Genomic DNA, 12,563 nt, shown 5'->3' with positions numbered 1-12,563 from the left:
GAGCTCAGTCCCCAGATTGGCTATGTGGTGGCATCCCACACATGTGTTGTATGTTCCTGGCCAAGGGTGATGGCTGACTGCATACATGTGGCAGCTGTGACATTGCCACATGACTCACATAAACCACAACTGGACCATAGAGGTGATTCACAGGTTACCCTTGCACATGCTACCCTAGTAGTGTGATTGCCATGGTGAGTACCAACACATAGGGCCAATGGGGAACAACATACCGAAGGTGTGTATGTGTGGGTGTACTGCTACTGTTTCATAGCACTGGCATATATGACTGCACACGTGGGTAAATGACAGGTAAGACGTGCAATGTGTCACAGGCAACGTACATGCGAACAGGATGGACAGTGACGTTCTGTCATGTGTAAACTTGACATACGTATCGTACGCTATGCAGATTTCACTAGGAGTCCACAGAAGCACTGTAACTCTGCATTGCAGGTGCAAGCAGTGTTCCAGGGAACCCCAAGCGAACATGCATGCAAACAAAGCTACAGTAAGCAGGGCTGGAAGTAGTTCATTGTACAACAAAGAAGGGGTAACACTAACAGTAAGTAACAATGCAAATATGTAGGCACTATTAACATGTACCCAGGAATACACAGCGCAGATGCCCATGGTAGAACTGATATTATGTCATAGTTAATTGTGATTTGGATTACATTGGTACTGCACACATATCAACATGCGCAAACATCCACATTGCATAGTCATTGTGGGCAACTTGACACCATTACTGTACATGTCCACCATTGCATATCACTACTTGCGTTAGCTTCCCCCCTGTGCTACCCATGTATGCGGCTATCTTTTGACATCCTTACCACTGGCATGCAATTATGTGCAGCTGTTACACTTTGGTACGTACTATGTACTATGGGTGCAGATAATTCAGGACATTCATACGGTTACTGCATCAGGCATGCTGGGATATACACACAGTCATATCAGCACACTGTACTGTTACCAACATGATACTACTAATACACTTCTATGTAGTCACCCTGTGCATCAGCAACGTGTTTACCTGTTCCCGCAATGATGTTGGAGATTGCAGGATGTGGCACAGTGTCATCATATGCACAGGGTGTGAAGTAGGTATGCCTGAGTCTGCCACTGATACCACCAATTGACATGTGTGTGCATGTGTGTTGGTGAGGGGCAGCAGTACAGGGTGGAGCAGTGTTGGTGCAGTGTGTGCATGTATGTGGTCACCCTAGGTGTTAACATTTCGCATGTGTGTATGCACGCCCACAGTTCCACCTCATGGCTGCCATATACAGGGGTTTGTGGACAGCCACAGACTGCACCTGGCAGGTCATACAGATCAGTGTCTGTGGGCACGGACACGGTACCTGTGCCTGGCAGGGGTGCTACGGACCATATCCAGTACTAAGCCAGACTGGGTATTGTCATCAGAAGCAGGAGTGTGTTGACTGGACACAGGTTCCTGTTGGGACTGTCCAGAGCCATGTGCACGTGGTCTCCTGGGGCGTTCTGATGACAGCACAGACCCAGCATTGCTGGGGCTGCTGCTGGCACTATGGGGGCGTGCGCGGGCCTGTTGTCGTCCGCGCCGATTGCCAGCTGCTGCTGTTGCTGGCATACAGCCACATCGACGCCGCAACCGCCCACCATTGCCCTAGCTCATGGACATTTGGTTGTGGAACTGCTGTAATATGTCCCCACAACGTCTGTCTATGACATCGGTGAAATTACGGATAGCATCCACGATGTCACGCATACTGTCAGTCATGGCTGTGTGACATGCTCTCAGCTCCCTCAGACCCTGTCTGGTGTACCTTTCCATATGCAACTGTGCCTGCATGACAGCCCAAAACATAGCTGAGGTTGACAGACCTCTTTGGGCACGTCTGTCAGAGGCAGTACGCCCATGGATGCTCCCACGAGAACCCATGGGCAACTGTCTGTGTGGTACCATCGCAGGACCCTGCCTATGGCAGCTGTGTGGGGAAGCATGTGCCACAGGTACCACATTACCCTGGTCAATGCCCACTGTATCCTTTCCATCACCTAGGGACAATGGTGACAAAGGATGTACTGGCAGGATGACTGTGCGCAATGATGGGGTTGACAGCTGTGCACTGCCAATTGGCTGACCAATGGCGGACCCTGACACACCTTCCTGTACCATTACACAGATATCATCATTACCAGTACCTGTGGCACCAGATTCAGGTTCCCTGCTTCAGGACACCAGAGCAGCACCAGAACCTGTGGGAGGAAGACAGGAAACACAGTTTATAGTGTCCACACATTGTTACCAGTGATGCACTTATGCACACATGGACATATGCACACATGGACACATGGACACAGGCACACATGCATACATGGACACAGGCACACATGCAGACATGCACACGTGGACACATGCACACAGGCACACATGCACACATGCAGACATGCACACGTGGACACATGCACACGTGGATGCATGCACACATGGACACATGCACACATGGACACATGCACACATGGACACATGCACACGTGGTCATGTGTACACATGCACACATGCACACGTGGACACAGGCACACCTGCACACATGCACACATGGGCACAGGCACACCTGCACACATGCACACACCGCAGTATACACACAGAGCACTACTGAGTTACACTAGTGTTACTAGCACTATCAGGACTATTATAGGTATTGTTAAACACACTTACCAGCATGGATGGCCTGCCTTGCTGTAACCCCTGAGGGACCTGCAGAAATGATGAGATTAATGTCAGTGGGCACAACTGTGCCATTGATACTGCATATGATACAGTGCAGTAGTACACCAGTTGCCTTTCACATGTCAGCTGCTGATATTGCCAATATCACACATGCACAATTACATACTATGTTGACAGCTACATACCAAGGACACACCTTACACATGCATAAACTAACAGTGTACAGGACAGTCAAGTGTACATATGGCATATTACCTGCACGCTCCATGTCGTGCTGCTGTGTGGATCCAGCCTCCATCATAATGCAGGTGTATTGCTGTTGCTGTTCCGGGGCTGGAGCCACAACACTTAGGTGTAGCCCCTCCAGTCTGGTGAGGGGGGGATGTGTGGCCACCCCACCTCCTGTGGCAACCTGTTGCCTGTGGATACCTGATGCACGCTGATGGACATTTCTGATTAAATCACTGCAGTGATGTTATACCTGCTCATATGTCCTATTATGCATGCCAATGTCATTTACCCTACGGACAAGGTCTTGCCACAGTGCAGCCCTCTCCTGCTGATTTTGACTGGTGCGGGAAAACAGTATGTCATACTCCCGCACCAGGCTCTGGTGTATCTCCTCATCTTCCGCTGCAGAGTAGGCGGGATTATGCTGACGCTCCATCTCCCTGGAAGAGAACACAAACAGGATATCAGCAGACTATGTCAGCAATATATGGCACACATACTATACATAATACTCATGTGTAGTGATATACTACTACTCCCATATGTTGCATGTGTGTGTCTCGTGGTGGATACACAAGTACATGGCCAGATATCAGTGCTCAGCCAACACCTGTGCAACAATACCTGACACATTCCACAAAACATAGTAGCATGCCCCATCGGTCAGCACACACTGACAGGTCCAATGCACAACCTCACTCTGGGGGTTCATCCCAAGGTACTGTATGTGGGATGCCATCCACTAGTGTGATGTGGACACAAGTTACTCGGCCTGGATATACATATCCCACCATCAGCACAGTAGACTACTTTGATATGTATGTGATTAGACAGTTATTCACTTGTTAGGACTGAGATGGTATCCATGCAGCACACTGGGCCAGGGGAAGCCACAACCCACACTGCTGACCCCTTTGCAAATGCTTACCACGGACATCCCACAGATTGCATGGAACTTGCACACACATTTCTAACCCAGACCCTATGCACAAAGGTTAGGCATCCTGTCCTGTGGACCCCAGACAGAGGCAGATTGTATAACAATAGCAGGAGGCTACTGCAGGACAGAGCAGATTCACATTAAGGGAAGGCATCTGTGGTCAGCACTGGTACTACGCTATGGTCTCTCATAACAATGGCCACGGCCTACTCTGGGAGGGAAATGGCCACAAACACTATGGATAACCACAAGGCCTTCTTCAGTTATGTTACACATATGGACCAAATGCCTCAGATATGCTCTGTGTTAATACACACCTACTTAACATTCACCAAACACACAGATATTGGCAAAATTCTTGGAGACAGGTTCGGTGCACGTATCCCCCCTCCTTCTCCCCCACCAGTTGAAATACTTATCACAGCTGTATGTAACCTCCCTATCATCTCACATGTCCAGGTGAGGGCCGCCCTCAGCAAAGCAGAACACACAGCATCACTGTGACCTGATGGTATCCCAGGATGTGTGCTACATGCACTCCAAGAGGACATACAACCGCATATAAGACTGATAATTAATCTTGGCCGTACTACAGTATATGTACCTGGACACTGGCATACAGCAACAGTGGTCCCACACCACTAAGGAGGCACCTCTACTGACCCTGGGAACTACCACATCATATGCATAACCGGCCTGGTCTGCCAAGCTATGGAATTATTCAGTATGGGATGCATATGCAGTGATATTGGGTACCTGCAGACACTTGTTCCCAGACAGTTTGCCTTTGTGATGGGCTGATCCTGCCTTTTGAACCTGGCTGACCTTTCAAAACAGTCACTACAGCCATTGCTGAGGGCAACGCACAGACAACTGCTGCCAGGATCATGGCCTAACACTGATTGACATGTAATGTATAGTCATCCCCTTTTGGTGGAACTACGTACACACAACATATCACATGGACATACCTACAGATACAGACCTATGACACATTTGGAGGGTTCACAGTATGCATACTATTAACCTGCTACTTTGCATTACCTGTGTTTGTCGCAGTTGGTTGAGTTACCACTGCTTCTGCTTCCTGCTGCTACTGTCACTGCTGACAGCTTAGAGTGACAGTGTGTAGCGTTTTTTTTTTTTTTTTTCTCTGTCTCTCTCCCTCTGTCTGCTTCCAGACAGTGCAATGAATGTATTGCATGTGTGGAGTGTTAGTACAGGATGCTTTTGTAGGTATCTGCATAGGTCCATGTGATGGCCTCTGCACCAATTGTAAGCCAGCATTTGCTAATTGCATGCAGCCAGTTGTGTACTGATTGCAGTTCTCACTGTGATTTCAGGACAGTGCTATAAAAGGGTATGTGAGATAGGCATTGCCCTTTCAGATTGTGAGGGTGGGGACCATGCTGGTATGCTGTGGACACTGTTCTGTGAGTGTAAAGGTTAGTATCTCTCTCATGATTCAGGCTGTGTTGTAGATTCACATTTCTCCATTCCTCTCTCCTGTTCCCTGTAGTAAGTGTGTATGCACAATGACACCTACAACTATATATATATATATATATATATATATATATATATATATATATATATGTAAATATACATACATTTATATATGTACATTAACTGACATTATTACCTACAAGCTACCAACTAGCATGGCTGTTTCTGTTCACACACTACTATTATAGGAATCCAGTAGTTTTGACAGTAATTCTAAATGACATGCTTTGTGTACTACACATCCTATATTCCCTTTACATTCATCCCTACTATTACATGTTATATTTATTTTAGCACAATGTTCTTGTATAAGAGTCATGGCTTAGTGGTAGGTCATACAGACTACTGTTTCCAAGGTCCTGGGTTTGGGACTGACAGTGGGATTTTATTTTGCTTTTGAACTGACTACAGGACCTGTCAATCAGAGTGACTAAGGCACTTTTAAGCAGTTGTAACTGGGTTAGCGCTGGTTTGCGCAGAGCTCCCGCATGCACACTGGCGTTCAGCTCCGCACACACCCGCTTACAACCGCTTAACAGTGCTTACTCTGGTGCACACCCGCACTATTTTCTTTGAAAGAAATGAAAATGGGGAGACAGGAAAGTGGTGAAAAAGGAGTCACAAAGAGGGTAAGACAGTAGGGAAACAAGCTTGGGATTTGCAGGAGGGATGTAGGTAAGGCCCATAGCTGCCCATTTCTTCATCAGCAACAGCTGTGCATATGTATGTAATTTGGTGTGACATATGAAACCTTCCACCCCTGAGAGAGGTGTCAGGACAACAATAATACTTGTTGTACAGCCAATTGTAATTGATAGTTTCCATGTCCAGCAGACGTGTGCGGAATGGGCAGCTATGTATGGGGCATCATTTTTTTGTGGGTACAGAGTGTCTTTTTTTTTTTTTTTTTTTTCAGGTGAGAGTGGTATGTCAGGTGAAGGAAGTCGGTATAGCTGGGGAGGTAGGTTGGGTAGGTAAACAGACAAGACAAACAAGACGCATACAGGGGCGGTGTATGACACGTGTGGGGGGGTTACACAATTGACGGGGACAGAGGTTTGGATATCCAGAGCCCATGAGCCCACAGATGGCAACAGTGGAACTGATATCCCCACCCATAGGCAGTTGCCACTGTTCCTTCACTGCCCAGGACAGGGCTGTGCTGGGGGCTGTGTAGGCCGGGCAACAGGCATGCCCGTAAGTTGTGCCACCTGTGCCTCAAGCTGGCGTAGGGGCTCCAGAACAGAGTCCCAGATCTCCCTACGCACCGCAGTCCGGACGCTACGGAGGGTTAGTGGTGGTTCTCCTCCGGCCACACTTGCAGAGGGGGGACGAGCCCCAACCCCTGCAGTGCTTCCACCCGCAGGTGGCACAGGGCCACCGGAGGAGGGTCCAGACTGGGCACTAGTGCCAGGTGCACTCGCCAGCTGAGGTGGGAGAGCTGGGTCCACTGGAACCCGCCTTCCCTGTCATCCTATGTTTTGCATTATGTCATGACAGTTTGGGTTAGTGACATATAATACCATTCACAATTAGTTGTAACAGCATGCATTAGTATTCCCATTAACCAAACACCCAGATATTCACACCATTGAACAGCGAGCATAACACATACATAATTTGAACAGCAATACACAGTCCAACAACATGCAGGGTTGATTGATGGCAACAGGCCATCAGGTTTGGATGTATGAACAGGGCAGATGCATCAACGGACATGCAAATATATATGACCCAACAGGACAAATGTCCAGGGGTGTTAATTGTGATTGCACATACCATTTTCACGTGGAATGGGTTATATGTGGTTATAGGGTGGGGTAAAGAAAATAATATTAGCACCTTCGAATACCAATACATACGCTGTACATTTCTAATAGCTGCACATATATACACACTACTGTTCTAACTACAGTTTCCTATATGATAACTACTTCAACTTGGTGATAGGACTATTACTGCAACATCAATATACATTTTATTGTTCTTCATACACATTCATATCTAGCTTTGTTCAGCTACATCATCCTGCTACATTTGCTTTATATAGCTATAGAAAGGTGTGGATGTTTGGTATATCAGACAATCATACTATCTGCATATTGCAGACTGAGAGCAACATATCCAGATTTTGGGATACACATTCCAGATGCAGCAACACTTTGAACAGATTTCGCTGTTTGGTTTTGATTCTCATATGCATTTAATTCTGTACTGACTGCAGTATACTTTATTCAGGGGTTATTACTACTGTATTGCTGGATTCATGACACCTTCTCACACTCTCTCACTTGTTTTCATTTTACTATTCAGGATGGTACTTACTTCTAGGCTTTATTGACATGTTTTACCTGTAGTTATTACAATCCTTTCCAGCAGTCTCACTTCTGTCATGTTTCAGTATTTCAACAGGGATATATTTCACATGTGATTTCATCATCTTCTGCAGCTGTACTTTTCAGCCTGCTGCAGGTTGTGTACTATTTTCTTACAGGTGGGGCATCTTTATTTCAGAATTTATGTCAGACATTTTCATTTTTCTGTTTGGATTACAGACTGCAACACACTTTTGTAATCAAGCAATACTTGCAAACACTTTCACACTGTTACTTGCACATTTTATTACTTAGTGACTACACTGCACTCTTTTGCTAACTGTCATACTTTTATATTTCTTTACAGTTACTGGTAGTGGATTACTGACCTGCCTGGTGGCGCAACCGCACCAGCCTATCGCCATAGGCTCTGCGGTTCACAGAACGGACACCTGCAGCTGTAATATAAATGAAGTAATATTGGAATACACATCAACATAATATCAGCTAGTTTAATTTCTTACATACATAATTAAATGTTACTTACTCAGTAGTGGGGCGTTGGGCATTTGCCGGGCCTCCTGGATCCAAAGGTTCAATTGGTCCTGCTTACATCTCTTCAGGTCTGCATGGTGGTGACAGACCTGCTCACCAGTCCTTGGAATCCCTGTGGCACTGGTGAGATCATGAGCCAACCGGTCCCACGCCTCAGCCCTATATGCTCCCCACAGGACCTGGCCCTGCATGAGTTGGGCCTCATGATTGTGGACTAGGAGCCAGACCATGTACCTGGACTCCTCAATGCCCCACCTCTGTGCTCGAAAGCAACTACCCTCACCTACTCCTGTCATTCTGGCTGCAAGTCAGTTCTACAATCGTTTATGCAGTATTCCCACCTATGGGGCTTATATAGTCCATTTTTCCCGCACATATCTGTGATTGGCCATTTCGTAATTGTATCAACTTCACTAAACCTGCATTGTCATGCTCCAGTTTGTATTCAGTCCTATATTTTTGCTATTATTGCATTTATAGGTACTGCTGTCATGGCTTAGTGGTTCAGTACCTTGACTATGGTGTATAGTATCCTGGGTTCGAACCTGGCCACTACTTTTTATTTTTTATGACTGTCTAGACAAGCTGTGGGGCGTGTCTGTGTAAAGGCAGTTTTGATACGGCTTGCTCAACGTTGCCCATCGGTTAGCTTGTTTGCGCAGTGCGCAGCTCCGCGCAAACAGGGTATGCTGGTTTAAGCCTCATTTGGCTATCAGCACGCATATTACGCTCAGCTCAGCTAGGGGCACATAGATTCAGCATGTTAAACCACTGCTCAGCTACGGGCACTCATTTTGCACCGGTTAAACCACTGCTCACCTACGGGCAGATGCACTCACCCTGTTAAACTGTAGCTCAGCTATGGGCACATCTGGCATTTTTTATTGTTTTGTTACCTCACATTTCTTCAATATAAATGGGCTATTTCATTACATTTTACATAAAATGTGATTTTATGTGTACATATTTGTCAGGGACTTGTTTCGTGCTTATTTTGCTAAAAATAAAACTTGGTGTTGTGGGGGCTCGAACCATGAATGCCTGCTCTTCAGCCAACATCTCTACCGCTATGCTATTGCTTCTTGGCTTACTTTGCATATTTAGTTCTTATATGCTTTCCCACTGACTGCTAACTGTGGCTGCGCTACGGGCATGCCCGCGCAAACGAGCGCACTCACGGTTAAACATCTTTACAATTTAAAAAAATTATGAGATGTTCATTTGTACATTTTATGTTCGTAGTCTGTGGGGGCATGCATTGTGTTGTGTTTATTCACATTTCAATGGACTCTGTCGTGGGTGTTTACTTTGGGCACTTTTACTCTTCTGGGGGCGTGTCCACTTACAGGGCTCAGCCTACGGACACACCCCCTACTGTCTTACATGGACCGTGTTAACCTTAGGTGTGATTCAGCATGCTCTCATGAATATGTAGAGCATGCTGACATCACTCCATTTAACTGCAGCCTCCGTGTATGAGTTATAACTCTTACACGGAGGCTTCGTGAATCCTGCCCTATGCTTTCTGTATTTCAGATTTATACATTTGCATGCTGTCTGTCCTTTTAACTGTCTAATACACAATAATTATGTAAAGTGCACTGTATTCTGTGAATTAATTAACAAATTAAGCCTGCCCTGTTATGCCTTGAGAATATTAAATAACTATTACTACCTATTATTTAAGTAACTTATTTTAATAAGCCTGTTCCAAATAATTCTGTCACTTTACCCTTAAAACTAATGACTGAATAATGTGATATGTGATGTAGTAATACTGTTTACAAATAATGTCATTTTACTCTTAAAACTAATGACTAGATAATGTGTAGTGTGATGTATGCATGTTATATTCTGAAATCTGACTGAAATGTACTATACTGAACTCATAATAGAGTATGAATGTCACATTCTGAATCTTGACAGAAATTTACATTAGAGTGATACATAGTTATACTGAACATCTAAAATAGCTGTGTATATTCTGGAAACTAACTAATACTAAATGAATATCTTTTGCCAGTGTTACCTGAAAACAAATAAAAACATAACTGAAAATTGGTAAATGTTATAGTCTGGAAACTAAAGTATTTGTACCTTTTTCTGTCAGTATTGTCTGAACATAGATAAAAACATAAACTGAACACTAGACTGTTGTACAACTGTCTGAAAACATGAGGAAATGTACATGTTTGCTTTAAAAAAAAGTTATGTACTTATCATAATGTTCCATCTGTGTTGTTCATTTTCATTCCTCCTCAAATGATGGGTTTGGATCTAAGGCGTCGGGTCTGACTTGGCCACTGTAAAAGCATGTAGCAATTTAGAACTCTTGAGCTTCTTCCTTACCCACAATGCACTCTTCCAATTACCTCAGATCTTGCTTGCAAGCTATAAAAGAAAGACATTCTCTTGTAACTTTAAACATATATGTATATAAATCAAATAAAGGGGGAGAGAAATAGGCAATGACACATCTGGAGCTGGTAATGTTTGTAAGAAATTGTTATATATGTTTGCTCTTCCAAAATAAATCTAAAATACCGGAAGACAGCCAAATTCAGCTAATAACAGCGACACAGGTAAAAAATGCACTCACCAAAGCTAATACAGCATCCATGGGACCAGATGACATCCTGGGCTGTGTACTACATGAACTACAAAGGTACAAAGCTAGGAAAGTTTATTTTTTGTTAAAACAGGCTAAATAATACAATAAATAAACACAGAAAAGGGTAACACACTTGAGTCTGTAGCCCTAAACAGTAAATGCAATTAAAACTCTACAAAATTAGCAATTTAAAACTTTTTAAATGAAGCAAGGCAAGTGCACAACTGAAAAACAATATAAGAGGCAGTAATACAGTAGAATAAGTAGCTAGCCTACATATACAGAAACGTCTATATATACAGAAAAGCAGCTAAAACAACACTAAAATAATTCAGATGCAGTGCAACCTAGAGCACTTGAGTTGTAGCAATATTAAGGCAAATACAGTTTTAATAAATGCACTAAAATGTACTCTACATTTCCAAAATGTTTGAGAAGCACAGTCAGAACACAAGGAGATTCAGGCAATTTTTTTTTTAAGAAAGGGAGAAAGGAGGAACAGAAGGAAAGAAACTAAGTGGGTTGGCCTTCTCAGATGTTCTCTCTGTATTAGGTAGAATGAGCTAATGACACTAGACTGGGAGGAGTGTCCCAGATCAAATTTAGTGTAGGGGTGGGCAACTGCAAGGCCAGCAGGTATAAAGACAAGATGCCAATAGGGAGAGAGGGTGGGAAGCTATTTTAGGCAGAAAACACTACAGAAATGTTTATCACAGCAGAAACGGTAATACTGTTAGGGTGGTTTATGTGGGGTATTCTATATTGGAAAGACTATCAGGAAACTGAAGAGAAAGGTGTGTGAACATCTAAATGACATTCAGAATAAGGATGTTGAAAATGCTTTATATAAACATTTTAACTTGTCCTTCAGCAAAATAGTCTTTTTTTTTTGAGAAGGTTGGTTTTGACCCTAGAGGGGGACCTTGGGAAACAAAAATAGAATTTTGGCAAGTCTTCTTGTAACTGGTGCTGGAGGTTAATAGAGTCCCAGAGTTGAATGAGAATATATCCCTAGTCCCAGTGTTAAAATTAAGAGCAACTAAACTTTAAAGTTTTAATAATTAAGAAGATGCGTTTGGGGACAGCATATTTTTATGGAATTATCAAAAGTTTTAAAGTTGATGGTACATTGTATTACCATTCAGGTTTGGGACGTTTTACCTTGATTATTTTAAATGTTTTTTTAGCCATTGGATGGAAATGCTGGTATATTTTAAATATGTTAAATAATATTCCACTAGGCATTCACTATTAGATTGTTAGCTGTGAGATTATTATTATTTTTTTTAATTGTTAAACCATTTAAAGCATAGGGGTTTTGTTATTATTCTTTTGTAAGTAAAGCAAAAAATGTTAAAGTTTTTTTTATGGTTCATAGGAAGGTACACATACACTAAACATTATTTATTTATATGTTTTCAAGATCTTAATTTGATGTTAATTACAAAATAGATGAGTCTTAATTAGTGTGGAGGGGTATATAAGGGGCTGAATTGATGCCTTAATTATTATCTGAAGAAGCCCTGTAGTAGTGGATGAAAACGCGGTGAGTCTGTTAAGCATTAATATTGTGTACTGTTGTGAATAAATCTCATGTTTTATTTTCAGAGCATCTTTTTCTTGACCGACTTCCCATGTGACTTGGTTTCTGTTTTTTTAAGGTGTACGTGGTTATTCCTC

The sequence above is a fragment of the Protopterus annectens genome, chromosome 9.part0 (assembly GCF_019279795.1).
Source record: "Protopterus annectens isolate FY-2018-M chromosome 9.part0, PAN1.0, whole genome shotgun sequence".
Lineage (NCBI taxonomy): Eukaryota > Metazoa > Chordata > Ceratodontiformes > Protopteridae > Protopterus > Protopterus annectens.
Note: the sequence above shows the minus strand (reverse complement) of the source record.